The sequence below is a fragment of the Capra hircus genome, chromosome 29 (assembly GCF_001704415.2).
Source record: "Capra hircus breed San Clemente chromosome 29, ASM170441v1, whole genome shotgun sequence".
Taxonomy (NCBI): Eukaryota; Metazoa; Chordata; class Mammalia; order Artiodactyla; family Bovidae; genus Capra; species Capra hircus.
This window is the reverse complement of record NC_030836.1, coordinates 32,065,802-32,083,179: the sequence shown is the minus strand read 5'-3', so window position 1 is coordinate 32,083,179 and position 17,378 is coordinate 32,065,802. Positions and strand designations below refer to the sequence as shown.

The following is a 17,378-nucleotide window of genomic DNA, read 5'->3' as shown; positions in this document are numbered from 1 at the left end:
AAAGAAAACTTGGCATCACCTGGATGTGGAGAAGGGCTGGCCTTGAGGGAGTGCCCGGGGTGGTGCCAGGAAGAATCGCCAAGCGGGTGAAATGTGGCTTTGTTCTCACTCTCTCTAGTTCTAGAATGCCCTCCCTCCACCCCCGACATCCAGGCATTAGTTCAGCAACTAAGTTTTAGGTACCATAACGGGCACTGGGGATATGGCAGTGGACAATCAAACACCAAGCCCCCCTCAAACAGCCTACATCCTAAAGGTTTGTATCCAGTGGCTTTAGGTAGTCTTGGGCTGCTGCTGCTGCCAAGTCGTTTCAGTCGTGTCCGACTCTGTGCGACCCCATAGACGGCAGCCGACCAGGCTCTGCCGTCCCTGGGATTCTCCAGGCAAGAACACTGGAGTGGGTTGCCATTTCCTTCTCCAATGCATGAAAGTGAAAAGTGAAAGTGAAGTCACCGAGTCGTGTCCAACTCTCAGCGACCCCATGGACTGCAGCCTACCAGATTCCTCCGTCCATGGGATTTTCCAGGCAAGAGTGCTGGAGTGGGGTGCCATTGCCTTCTCGGCTTGGGCTGCTGAGAAGTCCCTATTAGGGCACCTCCTTACTGTCCCTGTTTACAACGCACACGCCCTGCTCCCTGCCTCGCAGCCCTCTCTTGTGATCACGTGCGCACAGGTCTATGCACACGCACGGACATACGCGCGCACACACCCGCGTACGCACCTACCCTGCGGGGCAGTCCCTTCCCAAGCCAAGGGTTCAGCGCGGAGGTGCGGGCAGTAGACGCGCGCGTGCGCCCGGGGGCCGCTCATCCCGAGGCCGCCTCTGCGCGTCCCCTGCACCGTGCGGGCGCCGCCAGAAGGAGGCCGGCGCGGAGCGGAGCCCGGGGAACGTGAGTCCTGACCGGCCGTTCCCCTCCGCTCTCACAGCCGGGCTCCGCGCTGCGGGCAGGTGGGCAGCGCCCCCAGGGTCCCAGAGTCCCAGGGTCCCAGGGTCCCAGGGTCCCGCTCGGCGTTCCCTTTTCAGCGACTCCCTCTGGGCGCCCAGGTGGGAGGAGAGACAGGCGCGCCCGAGCTGCGGGGTTTGCGCGAGACGCGCGGGGAAAACAGCCCTTTGGGAACAGCCTCGGCCCTGGGTCCGAGGCAGAAACTTGTACTCCGGGCCCTGAAACCAGGCCGACGATAACACTGTCAGGAGGTGAGGGCTTGGCCCTCGGGGCTGGTCCATTAGCTGCTGCTTCCTTCCGGGGCGTCTGAGTCGGTGGTTAATTTCCCACCGGTTCAGTCCCCGCGGCGTCTGCTCACGAAAACGCTGGTTTCTTCCTGGGGCTCCTCTCTGATCTGACTCCTTACCTGGCCACCTTCGTTCCCTCGGGCCAGTTGGCACTTGTGAGAAGTTCTCAGGCCCACTCCTGCCTCCCCATCCTCTTGAGGACCTCTGGCTTGGTTCAGAAGCCCTCAAGTTGGAGGGTATCCCATCCTGTCCCTACTTGGTCAGGGGCAGTCCTGCTCTCTGGGGGGATGGGCCCCCGACAGGCTCCTCCTGCAGCCCCTGTGGATCAAGGTCAACAGCAGGTGACTCACATAGAGCCTGGTTCTCCCTCCTTGCCTGGAGAAGAGAACTCGGTGAACCTGAGTTGGAGTCACCTACCAGGGAGTTTGGGGGAGAATTGCCCTCATTGCCTGCCTATTAGCACTTGCCTCTGGAATCAGCACCTTTTATAGGGACTGTTAGACATGTATCATCATCCCCATTTCACAGGGGAAGAGAGCGACACTTGGGTGGTTAAGTGACTTGCTGAATGAAGTTCACTGATAATGGGAGGCAAACTAGAACAAACTAGACCACCTTCAACGAGTTTTTTTTACTGAGAAGAATTCATCTTCCTGGTTCTTTAAAGCAATGCTAGTTTTGGCAGTTAGGATGCACTCCTGCTCCAGACATGCCCGGTTCACCTCTGCCCTATAGGCAGTCCTTCTTCCTCCTAGACCTCTCTCACAGTTTCCCCAACTTGCACTGCCACTCTGGCTTTCACCAGTGCAACTCCTACACGCCCGTCAGGGCCCAGCTAAGAAACCCTTTCCTGTGCGAGCCTTTCCACTCCCTCTAGCTCTCACCCATCTCCCTTTACTCCATGCACCAGTGTTTACAGTCTGGGCCATAAAATCTAACCTTCATTATATCATTGCCTTTTCTGACTCTCTCATTCTTTCATTTTCAGCTGTCTTATTCCATCAGTTGGGTGTCTCCCTAAGGGCAGGGACTGTGGCCTAGGCACTTGCTTTACATATCCTGTGGTTTCCAGCAGGGTGCTGGGCAAACAGTTGCACCAGTGTCTCCTGCATGCATGCTAAGTCACTTAAGTTGTGTCCTACTCTTTGTGACCCATTGGACTGTAGCCCGGCAGTCTCCTCCGTCCATGTGATTCTCCAGGCAAGAATACTGGAGTGGGTTGCCATGTCCTCCTCCAGGGAATCTTTCCAACCCAGGGATCAAAATCCTGACTCCTGTACTGCAGGCGAATTCTCTGCCACTGTGGCACCAAGGAAGCCCACACCCTGTGTCTCTTGTTTGGCTGATTACACTGTAAACCTGTCAAAGATGGGCCCAGGAGCATCTGTTGCGAGCCTTTGAGGGGTGGTGTTACTGGGCTTCCAGCCATTAATCAGCTATCTGCAACTCCCCCTCATTGACTGGCTTGCCTGCCTGGTTCCTCCAACCCACCAGGAAAGATTGCACCTGGATTACCTGCGAGGGAGAGACAGAGCTTAATTGTATTCTCTGTTCACATCAGGATATCCAAGGACTGCTTAGACCAGATGCTTCTTTAACAATGCCCTTGTTGTAGTGATCGAGGATACGTCAGTGAGATACAAACAGCCTAGATACACGACATGAAAGATCTGGTCTAAATTGAAACAGGGGGCTTCCCTGATAACTCAGTTGATAAAGAATCCGCCTGCAATCCAGAAGACCCCAGTTTGATTCCTGGGTTGGGAAGATCCCCTTCAGAAGAGAAAGGCTACTCACTCCAGTATTCTGGCCTGGAGAATTCCATGAACTGTATAGTCCATGGGATTGAAAAGAGTCGGATATGACTGAGTGACTTTCACTTTCAAATTAAAACAGAACACACAAACAAAAACCAGAAGGTGAATGATTGTTTCTTTGAAGGAGGAATTCTATGTTTTGTGTCAAGGAGGGCGGTTTGAGATTGTTCAAGTGCGTGTCTGAGGCCAGGTCTTTTCCCCTGTTACCTTCTCTGCGTGTACGAGTGAGTGAAGTGAGTGAAGTCGCTCAGTAGTGTCCATCTCTTTGAGACCCCATGGACTGTAGCCTGCTACGCTCCTCAGTCCATGGGATTGTCCAGGCAAGAGTACTGGAGTGGTTGCCATTTCCTTCTCCAGAGGATCTTCCCAACCCAGGGCTCGAACCTGGGTCTCCCACGTTGTAGGCAGACGCTTTACTGTCTGAGCCACCGAGTGCTTACTCTTATTCTTGTAGTTGAGAACACGTTTTCACATCCATCATCTTGTTTATTCCTCGCAAAACTCTGAGAAAGAATAATAGTGATCACTAATCACAACAATGTTTATAAAATGTCTAAATTATGTAACAACTACTATGTGCTGGGTACCATTTTAAGGACTTTATGTGTGTTAAGTCATTTGTTCCTTCCCATTTGACAGATGCAGAAACTGAGGCACTGAGACTGCCAGCAGCGTGCAGTGGTGGGAATGTCCCCAAGGCAGAAGTGAATCAAGATTCTTAGATGATGAGAGCTCCACTGAAATAAGAAAGGTGCACTAAGTGAGGAAACAGACATTGAACACCTACTCTGCCAGGTAAGGCTGTTCAGAGCTTTGTGGGCACTTTCTCACCAGATTTTCATAGTTACACATCTGGTTATTGTGTCTGTACAGTGACCTGCCCCCACATTTGAAGAAACACAGCCTCATGAGGTCAGCTGGCTTGCCGCAGGCACCTGGCTAGTGTGTGGCTGATCCAGGACCTGACACCAGGTCTGCGGACTCACGCCCATGTTCTCCGTGCCCCATGTCAAGTGCTTGAATGGCTTGGCTTTCTCTGGCTCTTTGTTTCTCAAGAAGAGGGGTGGGGGGGGCGGGTAACGTTTATTTCACTGGCTGGGTGGTGAGATCATTATCACTCTTACAAAGCAGGTATTAACTCTCTAATTGTACATGGCACTGAGCAGAGCAATGAACTATTTTGTACACAAAAATAATTAAGTAAAGTCCACAGGGTGGAACTCTGCCCTCTGGGAACAAAGGAGCCCCAGTGAGTGAAGGTATCAGGGTAGCCCAAAGAGCCAGCATCCTAGCACACATCCTCCTTGGCAAAAATGTGTCCTGGCTGACAAGAAGAAGTGGCACAGGGGTGTGTGGGGTGGCTTCCAAACCCATCACCGCTTCTGGGAAGTACCTCTGAGTGGTCAAGACTTTGGAAGCAGATAAAGGTGGGTTTGAAGCCTTCTTAGTAGCTGTGTAAGCTTGGAGCAGTTCCGTGCCCTCTCCAAGCTTCATTTCCCATCTGTGGAAGTGGACTGAGCAGGTATGCTTCTGTCAAATGAGACGATACACGTAATGCACTTAGCACTGCTGCTGCTGAGTCGCTCCAGTTGTGTCCGACTCTGTGCGACCCCACAGATGGCAGCCCACCAGGCTCCCTCATCCCTGGGATTCTCTAGGCAAGAACACTGGAGTGGGTTGCCATTTCCTTCTCCAATGCATGAAAGTGAAAAGTGAAAGTGAAGTCGCTCAGTTGTGTCTGACTCTTAGCGACCCCATGGACTGCAGCCCACCAGGCTCCATGGAGTGGGTTGCCATTGCCTTCTCCACAGTGCCCAACATAGAGTAAGCATGTAATCATCGATAGCTCTTGTTTCGGCTGTTGGGTAGGTGTCTTGTTCCCAGCGTGGATTTTAAGGATGAAGGGAAGATTCATTTTCCTAGTGGAAAGGGGGACTTGGGACAGGACAGCAAAGGCACCCCTTCGATGCCCCAGGGCTCATGGCTGTCACAGGAGGCTTGGCCATTTGTTTCCTACTCACTCCTGAGACAGCCAGGAGAAGGAGGGGTGGGGGGTGCCTGGCCTTTCCAGGGCAGCCCCTCAAGTCTCCTATTCAATAGTTGGTCTTTAGCTCTTCATTTGGGAGAGTCATGAAGCTTTCTAGGTGACAGGAAGTGCACCTGGTGAACGGTACACAGTAGGAATTCAGTAAGTGCTGACTGCCTGGGGTATCTGGGGTCCAGTTTCCCCAGACTCACAGAGGGGGCTGCGGCCCAGGCAGTACTTGCTGAGGAGTAAAGGACAGAAGGGTAAAGTGTATCTGCATGCGAGGGGCTGCCATGCCATGCCAGGTGGGCCACTCTGCCTGCAGCCTGCACGAGTCCCCGGAATGCACGCCCTTTGCTCATCCGGAGCTGGGCTGAGAGCAACCCAGGGTGCATGTTGCAGAACATCCCTTTTGTTTCTACCAGGCAGAGCCCCCCGCCCAGCACTGGCTTCCTGCTTAATGGCCCGTTTGGGATGGGGAGGCGGGGGAAATGTGCAGAACTCAGGGAGAAAGAGATTAAACTCACAATAAAACCAAACCCAAACATCACCGCTTTCCCTCTCGTCCTCCGCAGCCCTGACCCTGAGCTGTCTCTCAGCCAGTTTCCCTCCCAGGCAAATAACATTTATTCCAGGAGGCCCTGACACACCGGGCCAGAACAAGACAATGCTTGATTGTTCTTCCTCTCCCCTGCGGCAGGCGATGCGCTGGAGGAGAGAGCGTGAGGGAAAGGAGCTGCCCCCGCCGCTCCCAGTGGGACCGGCTCTGGGAGCTGTCAAAACAGGCCACGATCAGGCCTGGGGAGGGGTGCCGGCCAGATTAGTGCGGCTGCTCTCGAAGTTTCACTCTTTTACCCCAGTTCCTGGCAGCTGTGGCCACTTAAACAGCTTTGGCTTCCATTAAACAGGAGAGTCATTAAGTCACGGAGCTTAATGAAGCTCTAAAGGGCCCAGTAGTCATCCCTCGGTGAAAAGTGCCAATTCATTGCTTGGGAGATAACAAACCTGGAGACTGTGACTAAGTCAGAGGTGAGCAGCTCCAGGCCTAGATTGACGGCTCACCCCAGCGTGACCCTGCGCTGAGAACCAGCCTCGCGCGCAAGTGGGAAGATGTGGGTGACCACTTGGAGAGAGTTGGACTGCTGGTTTCCCCAGCTGCTCAGCTGGTATTTGGGCTAGAAAGAACCAGAAGTTTCTCCCGTGGTTACTGGTTTTTATTAATCAGGGCTGACACAGAGTGTGTTGTCCTGAAGTGTATCCCCCACCTGAATCAGGCCACCACCACCAGGGCCTGGACCAGGGAGTTAGTCTGCTTCCCCTCCGCCCCCGACCCTTGACATTAGGGATTTTGCCTCATCTGTTGCACCTGTGAACAGTGCCTGGCATGGTGCTGGTAGAATGTGTACAGGAAGGAGGGAGGACAACTGAGAACCCCAGAGCCACCTCTTTTACCTCCTTTGGGCTGGAACCCACTTGTCACTGGAGGTGACAAGTGACTTGTTATTGGCTGGAGGTGACCATGCACAGGAGCTGCAGTGGAGTCCTACCCAGCACGTTCAACCTTTCCTTTATTCTGATTCACTGAATTCTCATACTTAGGCAAGGAGGGCAGGGAGAGGTATTACTGTCCCCATTTTGCAGATGGGGAAACTGAGGTTCAGGAAAGTAAGTGACATTTAAGCAAGTGAACCCAGGACATCGGATGCCTGGTCTAGCACTCCGTGGTCTCTCATGCTTATATGCAGCGCCAGTGACCACTGGGCTACAGGACTTGACTCCTTAACAGATCTTCATCCTGCTCTTGGGGCCCCTCCAGATCAGGCCAGACTGCCCCTCTTACTCAGAGGCCAGATATTGGACAGGAATCAGAAGAAGAAAATGGCCCAAGAGCCTGTCTCCTGGTCCATTTCCCCAAGGTTTGAAAGCTGTCAGGAGAAGGATGGAGAGATTTGGTTCCGAGGCCACTGTCAACAAGGGAGAGTTTTGCTTCCTTTAACCATCTCATCTGTGTTTTCACTCTCTGCTCTCTCAGGGCTGGATGGGAGGAAGGGTCGCACCTGCACAGAACCACGAGCATGCAGACTGTGGGAACTGGCAGGGACACTTGCCCGGGGGGACATTTAAAGGATGCATGGCGGCTCCCAGGACTACCTGGCTCCCTGTGACTCCATGGGTGGGAAGGACATTCAGCCTTGCTACTGCCCTGGGATGGCCAGCCTTCTGGAAACATCTCTCTTTATAGGAACAGGGCCTAGGGAGGCTAGTCCCTGGCTGGGAAAGCTGGCTGAGTGACAGTCTGGCTTACCCCGTGTGGGATTACTCAGCCTGTAAAAGTCCTGTTTATTTGTTAAGGGAGAGGCAGATCCATAACCCATCTGTTGACACCTGGACGGCACAGCGGAGGGAGCTACACCTCTCTGCCCAGCCCCGCAGCCCCACTGTGGTTTTCCTGCCAAGCTGCAGTGGTTGCTGGGAAGAACACCTGGTGGGTGAGTGATGGGAGAGCTTCCCGCTGGCAGCAGCCACCTCTGCCCAGAGCCATGCTCGTCACTGGGTGCCATGGAGGGCCCAGGCAGGAAGCCTGAGAACACTGTTCCAGACACATCTGCCGTAGAGCCCTGCCCTGGAGTGAGCCTGACCACGTCGATGAGACCCAGTTCACCATCTCCCAGGGGTGGGCTCTCCAAGAGCCTCTTTGCAATCTCTCAGCCTTTCTTTCCATGGCTGTGTTAATATTGGCTCCAAGACCAAATGAGTGGAAGATTCAGGGGGTTTTGAGTGTTAGATTGTAGGTCTGAGCTGAGCACACCACCCCTTCACTCCAGACTCCTCCACGCCGCTTTCATTCTAATGTTAGGAAAGCAGAGGAGAGAAGCTGGCTGTTGTTGACCTTGTTTCATGGTGTCATCAGAGGTCATTATTGTAAGAGTGATGTTTGGAAAAAGAACGAGGTCAACGCTTAAGATACACGGGCTCCTGTCCTCACTCTGGCCTGAGCCAGCTGTGTGACCTTGAGCAACGAGTTAGTCTTTCCTCATCTCCATCTCCTCAACCAGGAAACAAAAGAAATTGGATTGATGTCTCCCAGGGCCCCTTCCAACTCCAACATTTTAGACTGTACAGCTGCGAACCTCAGGACTGATGTCGTTCATTTACAAAGAAAATGTCACTGACATCCCCTCCCCCCAGGAGGATGTGCTCTGAGTTGTTCTCCCTGTTGTGATGGTGGGTCTGCAGTGCTCCACACCCGCCTGCCCGTCCCCATTGTCCACCTTGGTTCCCATGCAGGAGGGCTGACCCCCTTGCCTCTGCTGTCCTCTGAGTCTCTGGGAGGACGCCATCAAGAAACCACTCGAGGCTGGTAGGTCTGGGCCTCAGTTCCCATCTCAGGAAACTGAGTTGCTGGTTGACTGCAGGCAACACTTGGCTTCTCTGAGCCACATCTGCCAAATGGAACAAAAAATTCTCCCTGGGAAAGTGCTTCGGGATGAGCACGGAGGCTGAGGATCCAAATCCCAGGCCCTTTGGGAGGCAGTGGACCTCTACTAATGGACCACACACTCAGTGGGGCTTAGTGTCCCAGTGTGCCTGGAACCTTGGCCTCCTGGCACGTGCTGGGTGTCTTGCCCACATGCATTGTGAACGGGGATCAAGATGCCCTCTTTTTGGATTAGTTCTGCATCTGATTCTGAAACATCTTGCTGGGACCGTGAATGGCTTTGCAGTGCCTTTCAGTGAGTTCCTTTCAGCTTCACTCATCAGGCCTTAGGGAGCTCTGTTTCCTTCCAACTGACTCAGTGCGGTTGCCGAGCTGATGCTGTTGAGTCACTTGGGCAAGGCCCGTTACTTGCCAGACATGGCTCACTTGGACCCATCTTTCCAGGGTAGTGAACTCACAGGATTAAAGTGAGAGCTCCTTCCTTCTCCTCTACCTTCACCTCCTAGCTTTCCATCAACACCCCGCCCCCAACCCCTACCACCCCCATCTTCTGGTACTCAGGTGGGACCTCTTGAGCCAGGGAGCAATTAGCCAACTCAGACTTCCAGATCCTCCCTAGAAGAAGCTGCTGCTGTTGTTGTTGTTCAGTAGCTCAGTCGTGTCCGACTCTTTGCGACCCCATGGACTGCAGTGCACCAGGCTTCCCTGTCCTTCACCATCTCCCAGAGCTTGCTCAAACACATGTCCATTGAGTCAGTGATGCCATCCAACCACCGTCCTCTGTCATCCCTTTCTCTTAATTTCGATCTTTCCCAGCATCAGGGTTTTCTTCTAATGAGTCGACTCTGCATCAGGTGGTCGTGTATTGGAGCTTCAGTTTCAGCATCAGTCTTTCCAATGAATATTCAGGATTGATTTCCTTAGGATTGGCTGGTTTGATCTCCTTGCAGTCCAAGGAACTCTTAAGAATTTGAGCACTTGCCTGATAGCCCTGGGATGAAGTGGGCCTGCTTTACAGGAACCCTTGGAAGGATATGAGTATTTTTTTCTTTTTCCCAGGGAGACAGAAATCTCTTTATTGAGTTTAAAAGCCAAGTTATATTTTATTTTAAAAGATTCGAAGTACATCAAATGTAAGAGATGACTTTCACTGTCATAAGCAATGCTTTTATAATGTCCAGTTCTCTGTACATGGACAATCCCATTTGGTTTATTGCAGTATAGTTAGGTCCTCAGTATCTATTTTATGACCAGATTAAAGCCAAACCCATGTTCCCTGACTGTAAATACTAACATGATTTCTCAAATAGTACCTTTCTTATTAAACCTAAAATGCTATCATAAGGCATCTTATTTTTTGTAAAACTAAAGAAGAAAAATTGTTGCCAAATTAACTCTGATACAATGCTTTCTTATTGTTTCATTATATTTTCTTACTAAAATCTATACTGATTAATAAATAAGATCATTTAGAAGTTTTTAATCAATTTAAAAGTTAACTCCTATGTGTATGTGAAAAAGAAAACAATTTTGAAAACAGTTAAGGTACTCCTTAAATGGAAAAGACATGAGTATTATTAATGGGGAGGCTCCTACAGACTTATTTAGCACTGCTTGTAAATTACTCTGCCACATTCTGAGACCATTGTAGCCTCAAGTTGCCACCTTCTCTGCTTAGACTCCTCTTCCATTCTCACCTTCCTGGTTAATTTTTACCTGGTCTTTAAGATTCACTCTCTCCAGGAAGTAAAGTATTCATTCAATAAATATGTATTAAGCACTTACTAGGCACCAGTGACTCTTCTAGCATTTGGGATACAATATTCAAAATTCCAGCCTTCGTAGATACCGAAGGGAAACCAGGGCAGACAGACCACACAGGTAACAGAAAATATCAGCTGGTGATACATGCAAGGAAGAAAAATAAAGCCAGTTAAGAGGACAAGGAACAAAGGAGTGGGGTCAGGAAGACTCCCTGAGGTAGCAGCATGTAAGCAGGGACCTTAATAAAGTCAGGGAATAAGCCATGTGATTATTGAGCACTGCAGGTAGAAGAAATAGTAAGTGCAAAGTCTCTGAGGCAGATGTGGGTATGACATGTTTATGAGAGGCAAGGAGGCTGGTGGAACTGGAGATGAGTGAGTGGATGGGGTAGTAGGAGGCAAGAAGCTGAGAAGGGTGATGGAGGACAGGTCACATAGGGTCTTCTTGACCCCTGTAAGGACTCAACTTTCATTGAGAAGTTATCAGATTTTTTTAATTTAGTAATTTATTTGGTGTTTGGGGTCTTGGTTGCTGTGCATGGGCTTTTTCTAGAAGCTGTGGGGAGCAGGGGCTACTCTTCATTGTGGTGCATAGGCTTCTCATTGCAGTGGTTTCTCTTGTTGGGGAGCACGGGCTCTAGAGTGCAGGCTTAGTAGTTGTGGTACATGGGCTTAACTGTCCCAGAATCTTCCCGGATGAGGGATTGAACCCACATCGCCTACACTGGCAGGTGGATTCTTAAACGCTGGACCACCAGGGAAGTCCTGTCAGATATTTTTAAATGGAGGGGTAGCATAATTGGAGTCAGGCTTTCACAGGATGGTTCTGGCTGCCGTAATAGAGGACAGGCTGTAGGGAACAAGAGAGGAAGCAGGCAGATCAGCAAGAAGGCAACATCAGTAATCCAAGCTAAAGACAGTCATGGCTTCAGTGAGGCAGCAGCCATGAGATGCTGAGGGGCACTTAGCGTCTTGAAACATTTTTATGGTAAAGCCAACAGGATTTCCTAAGACATATAGGAGACATGGAAGAGTCAAGGATGGCACTAAGGTATTTGGTTCCAATAATCAGGAGAATGGAGTTGCATCACCTGAGACAAAGATGATGAGTGAAGTAGGTTTAGGGGGGTTAGGGAGATCAGACATTCAGTTTGGCACAAGTAAGGCTTGAACTGCCTATTGGATATTCAAGTGGAGATGTAGAGTGAGCAGAAGGTAAGCCGGTCTGTCATTCAGGGAGTGGGCAGACTTGGAGATATGAATGCAGGGTTGTTGATACATAGATCGTATTTAAACAGGAAGGACTGATAAAGCCATCTGCAGAACAAAAGCACCCAAAGACTGAAACTTGGGGGTCTCTAGTTTCTAGAGGTCAAAGGAATTAGGAAGTTGCAGAGGAGATTGCAAAAGATCAGCAAGTGCAATGGTAACGCTTATGTTCTAGAAGTGAAGTGGAGAAAGTGTTTCTTGGAGGAGAGGATGGCTGACTGTCAAGTATAACTGGGAGGTCAAGAACCCGGGATTGAACATTACATGTGGCAGCACAGAGGTCACTGGTGATCGTACTCAGAGCTGTTTCAGTGGTTTGCGAGAGAACTGGGGAAAAGAAGTTCATATGAACAACTCTCAAAGAATTTTGTTGGGAAGGTGATCGGAGAGATAGTGCACTAGATGGAGGAAAATACAGGTTAAGGTGGTTTTAAAAAAATGAAATTTACTTATTAGTTAGCTAAGGAACTATGAGGGGACATCGATGTGAATTTTTGAGAGCTTAACTTGGAGCCAGGAGAGGAGATTTAGAAAGGCTGTTTTCATCTTTTCCCCATTAGCCCTGTCATCCCAATTCTGCCTCTGTCTTTCACTGAATGGTGAGGGGTATGTTCATTTGGGGGCTTCCAAGGTGGTGCCTAGTGATAAAGAATCCACCTGCAATCCAGGAGATGTGAGAGATGTGTGCTCGATCCCTGGGTTGGGAAGATCCCCTGGAGAAGGGAATGGCTACCCACTCCAGTACTCTTGCCTGGAGAATCCCAAGGACCAAGAAGCCCACTTTGGCGGGCTATGGCCCAAAGTGTCGCAAAGAATCGGACTGACTAAAGCAACTTAGCACGTACACATGTTCATTTTTGTATCAACATCTTGTGCAGATGTCTAGGCTCCCTGGTATTTAGCAGACCAGGGAGACCACCTGCCATTTATTTTGGATGCCTACCTATCTTGTCATGTCACCTCTTTTCTAGAAAACTGACATCTAGCCATAATGCCTGATTCATGTGTTATAATATAACCTGGTGGTTGTATGGTGAAGTGATTTATCACTGCCAGAGGAGGCATAATAATGTTCATACTCTTATACAGTAACCAATTAATAAACATGTTGCATCATGGGAGTATTTAAATAATCTTTAAGGGTCAGATTTCTGGCCTTTATACACAGAATATTCTCCTAAGTATGACAAAGTAGGCACCAGACTTCTCTCCACCTAACACTATATATAGTGAGAACCCATACAGATGTCTGATCATGTTTTACAAACTTGAGATGATTTCTAGAAGAATATAATAGTAACCCACATTATTATTACCATAGATAATAACATTAATATGGAAATGGCTGACTCATGATAGAGTTGACTAAGAATGATTTTTTTTTTTTTCTCATGACAAGACACATGGTTTTCCTTCTTAACAATGACACACAAATAGGCATCACTTTCCCCTTTCCTTCTTGGAGCATGCATGCGTCCATGCTCAGTCATGTCTGGCTCTTTGCCACCCCATAGGCTGTAACCTGCCAGACTCCTCTGTCCATGGAATTTCCCAGGCAAGAATACTGGAATGGGTTGCCATTTCCTTCCCCAGGAGATCTTCCTGACGCAGGAATTGAACCCTTATCTCTTGAGTCTCCTGCATTGGCAGGCATGTTCTTTACCAGCTGAGCCACTGGGGAAGCCCCTCCTTCTTGGTAGTGTAGTAAAAAAAAAAAAAATAATGAGCTTTGGGGTCAGTCAGATCTACATCAAAATCCTTAGTTTATCTATACCATTTTTTTAGATTCCACATCTATGTGTTAATATATGATTTTTGTTTTTCTCTTTCTGACTTAACTTCACTCAGTATGACAGTCTCTAGGTTCATCCACGTCTCTGCAAATGGCATGATTTCATTCCTTTTTATGGCTGAGTAATATCCACTGAATATACAGATGAACTTATTTTCAAAGCAGAAATGGAGACACAGATGTAGAGAACAAGCATATGGATCCCAAAGAGAGAAGTAGGGGAGTGGGTGGGATGAATTGGGAGGCTGAGATTGACATAAATGCGTACTGTATGCCTGTCTGCTAGTCACTCAGTTGTTATGTATAAAACAGAAAACTAATGAGAACTGACTATATAGCACAGGAAATTCTATTCAGTGCTCTAGAGTGACCTCGATTGTGCCCCTCCTAACATCTTGTTGTGGCTTCTCCTTTGTCCTTGGATGTGGGGTATCTTTTTTTTGGTAGATTTCAACATCCTCCTATTGATGGTTGTCCAACAGCTAGTTGTGATTTTGGTGTTCTCAAAGAAGAAGATGAGCTCATATCCTTCTACTCTGCCATCTTGATTTGCCTTAAAAAAAAAAAAAGGATATATGTAGCTACATGTACAAGGATACATGTAGCTGATTCACTTTACAGCAGAAACTAATGCAACATTGTAAAGCAACTATACTCCATTAAAAATTAATTTTTTAAAAAGCTAATCATATAGTTGCAAGTAATTGCAGCCAGGTGTTTCTTTCCTCAGATCTCAGACCTGAGTGCGTGTCCCCTGGCTGTCAGTATGCACAGTGACAAGATGGCAGGAACTGGTTTGACACCAACATGAACCCTTCACCTAAAGCTCAACTCAACCCCAGGGATTTCTGAGCTTTGAAGCTTTGATGGCTTTCCTTGCTTAATCAGTCTCTGTTAAGCTCCCTTGAGGCTAAAGAGGGAAGAAGGGGCCATGAATTTTGTGTCTTTCTGTGGGAAAGTACACTTCCAAAAGCAGCATCCCTTCCTCCAAATCAATGTATAATCAAAGTAAATACAGTGTTCCCTGCTTTGTAAAACTAGTGTAAACCAACACAATATTGTAAAGCAGTTATTCTCCAATTAAAAATAAATAAATTTTTAAAAAGAAATTGTGGAATCTCCAAGGCCTAATAGAGTAACAATATGCATAACAGTTTGAACATACATGTTAAATTAGGTTTCATCGGTCCCCCCTACTCAGTGATAGCTTCCAGATACTCTGGGAAAATCTGTCCCAGTGCCCATAAAGCACTAGCTCCTGTTTCTCTGACCCACAGGAACATCAGAACAGGAAGGTACATCCTTAACAGCAGTAATTAAGGACTTAGCGAGCTCTCTGTTTCACCAACCAACCCTTAAAGTCAACAATCTCCTACTCATCCATTGGCACATGTTTTCCTGAGTGATAATTGCCTCTCTTCCCACAGGTAAGTTTTTTTAGAGAAAAATAGGTTCGATATTCTTTAAATTGGAGTATAGCCAATTAACAATGTTGTGATAGTTTCAGGTGGACAGTAAAGGAGCTCAGCCGTACTTATACATGTATCCATTCTCCCTCAAACTCCTTCCCATCCAGGCTGTTGCCTCATGTGAGCAGAGTGCCCTGTGCTGTACAGTAGGTCTTTGTGGTTAATACTGTATTGATTTTAGTCAGGCAAAGAATACCCAAACCCTTACCACTACTCCATCCCTGTGAATACTGCAAATTAGCTTCACCAGGAAAAAGAAAAGTCATTGTATTAAAATGAAACTGATTACACACCCTTCCTGACTATTAAAAAAAAACAAAAACAAAAACAAAAAAGAATAGCATTTCATCACATACTGAGGCATTATCAGGTGGTCATAGCTATGTCAAAGTACATGTCATATGCCATAACTATGTCAAAGCATATGTCACAGCAAAGTCAAAGCAATGGTTTTTCCAGTCATCATGTGGATGTGAGATTTGGACCATGAAGAAGGCTGAATGCTGAAGAATTGATGCTTTTGAATTGTGGTGCTGGAGAAGACTCTTGAGAGTCTCTTGGACTGCAAGGAGATCAAACCAGTCAGTCCTAAAAATCAACCCTGAACACTCGTTGGAAGGACTGATGCTAAAGCTGAAGCTCCAATACTCTGGCCACCTGATGTGGAGAGTACTTGTTGGAAAAGACTGACACTGGGAAAGATTGAGGGCAGAGGATGAGATAGTTGGATAACATCATAGACATGAGTTTGAGCAAACTCTGGGAGACGGTGGAGAACAGAGAAACCTAGTGTGCTGCAGTCCATAGGATTGAAAAAGAGTTGAACACGACTTAGCAACTTAACAACACAACAAATCAGGTAGTGATTAAAATCCTGGATTCTAGAGTTAGAGCTGTGTATGGATTACTGCTTTAAACCAGTAACTGCTCATGTGACTAAGTAGCTTGGCTTCTGTATGCCTGCTTCACAGGGTGTTGTTAGACTTGTATGAATAAGACAATGTATTGCAGTGTTTTGATGGTAGATAGTAGTCAGTTGTTTAAAAGAAAACTATGTTAGATGGTCCTGATTACAGCTGATATGAATACAAACAGCCAACAAGGATTCACACAGCTCTATTGTAATAATTTCTGCTCTAGGGAAAGAGAGAAAAAAATTGGTTCCCATCGCAAAAGACCACATATTATATGGTTGCATTTACCTGTATATGAAATGTCCTGAACAGACGAATCTACAGAGACAGAAAGTGGATTTATGGTTGTCCAGGGCTGGGTAGCAGGGCATGAGAAGTCATGAGGGGAAGTGACTGCTAATAGGTACAAGGTTTATTTTTGGAGTGATGAAAATGTTCTTAAATTGATTGTGGTGATGGTTACACAACTCTGGATACACTAAAAACCACTAAATTGTCAACTTCAAATGGGTGAATTATATGGGATGTGAGTTATGTCTCAGTAAAGCTGTTATAAAAAATATATTAGTGCCCATTTATTGCTCAGTTAATCTTTATAATAGCTCATGGTTTTATTCCATAGTCAAGAAGACTGAGATTAAGATGTATTAAAGCAACTTAATCTGACCCATATAAGTAGCATGTAATGGACCCAGGATTTCCTATTGATTGATTGACTGGATCTTAGTTTCACAAAATTGGATTAATCATAATCTTTGGTTCATGGTACATAATCCCCTTTGATCCACTAAAGGCCATCTTTTATTCTACTTTGTTTTATGCATGTATGCATGCTGAATAATACAATAAATACGTCTGATGCCCCCCACCCCAAAGCAAGTTTAGAATGTCACCAACAACATCCAGCTCCCTTTTTGTTGCCTTCTTTCACAAGCCTGACTCCTCCCCAGAGATAAGCACTAACCCAAATACTGTGGGGCTTCCCTGATAGCACAGCAGTAAAGACATCTGCCTGCAATGCAGGAGACAAAGGTTCAGTCCCTAGGTATTGAAGATTCCCTGGAGGAGGAAATGAAACCCAACCCACTCCAGTATCCTTGCCTGGAGAATCCCATTGACAAAATACATGGTGCACTACAGTCTATAGGGTCACACAGAGTTGGGCACAACTGAAGTGACTTAGCTCACACTCTGAATACTGTGCTTACCATTTCCTTGCCTTTAAAAAAAAAAAGCAATATGCATGCCTCAGTGGCATATTTAGCTTGGCTTAGTTTTAGCTTTACTTCTCCATAGTTTTTGAACTTTATAAAAAGTCTCTCAGGTTATATGTGGTCTTCTGGGACTAGGATTTTTCATTCAACATGGATTCATCCATGCAGAGGAGTGCTTCTGTCGCTGTTTTGTTCATGTCATAGAACATTCCATTTTCTAAATACACTATGATTTCATTATGCACTCTTCTTTTGATGGGTTTTGAGATTCTTTCCAGTGTTTTGCTAATTTAATACATTCAACTGTTATTATTGTTTGTATATTCTCTCCTTTACATATGCTAAATTTTCTCTTGGGTATATCCTTACAGATATTGGTGTGCATGGGTGCTCAGCTGTTCAGGCACGTCTGTCTCTTTACGACTTCTTGGACAGTAGCCCACC

At 47.4% G+C, this 17,378-nt stretch overlaps 1 long non-coding RNA gene across 1 annotated transcript; it reads left to right on the top strand.

Moving 5' to 3' along the window:
- LOC108634249 lies at window positions 703-17,378 on the top strand. The gene is made up of 4 exons (XR_001917525.1): window positions 703-949; window positions 3,688-3,843; window positions 14,615-14,764; window positions 17,306-17,378. It is a non-coding gene; the product is annotated as an uncharacterized LOC108634249 (long non-coding RNA).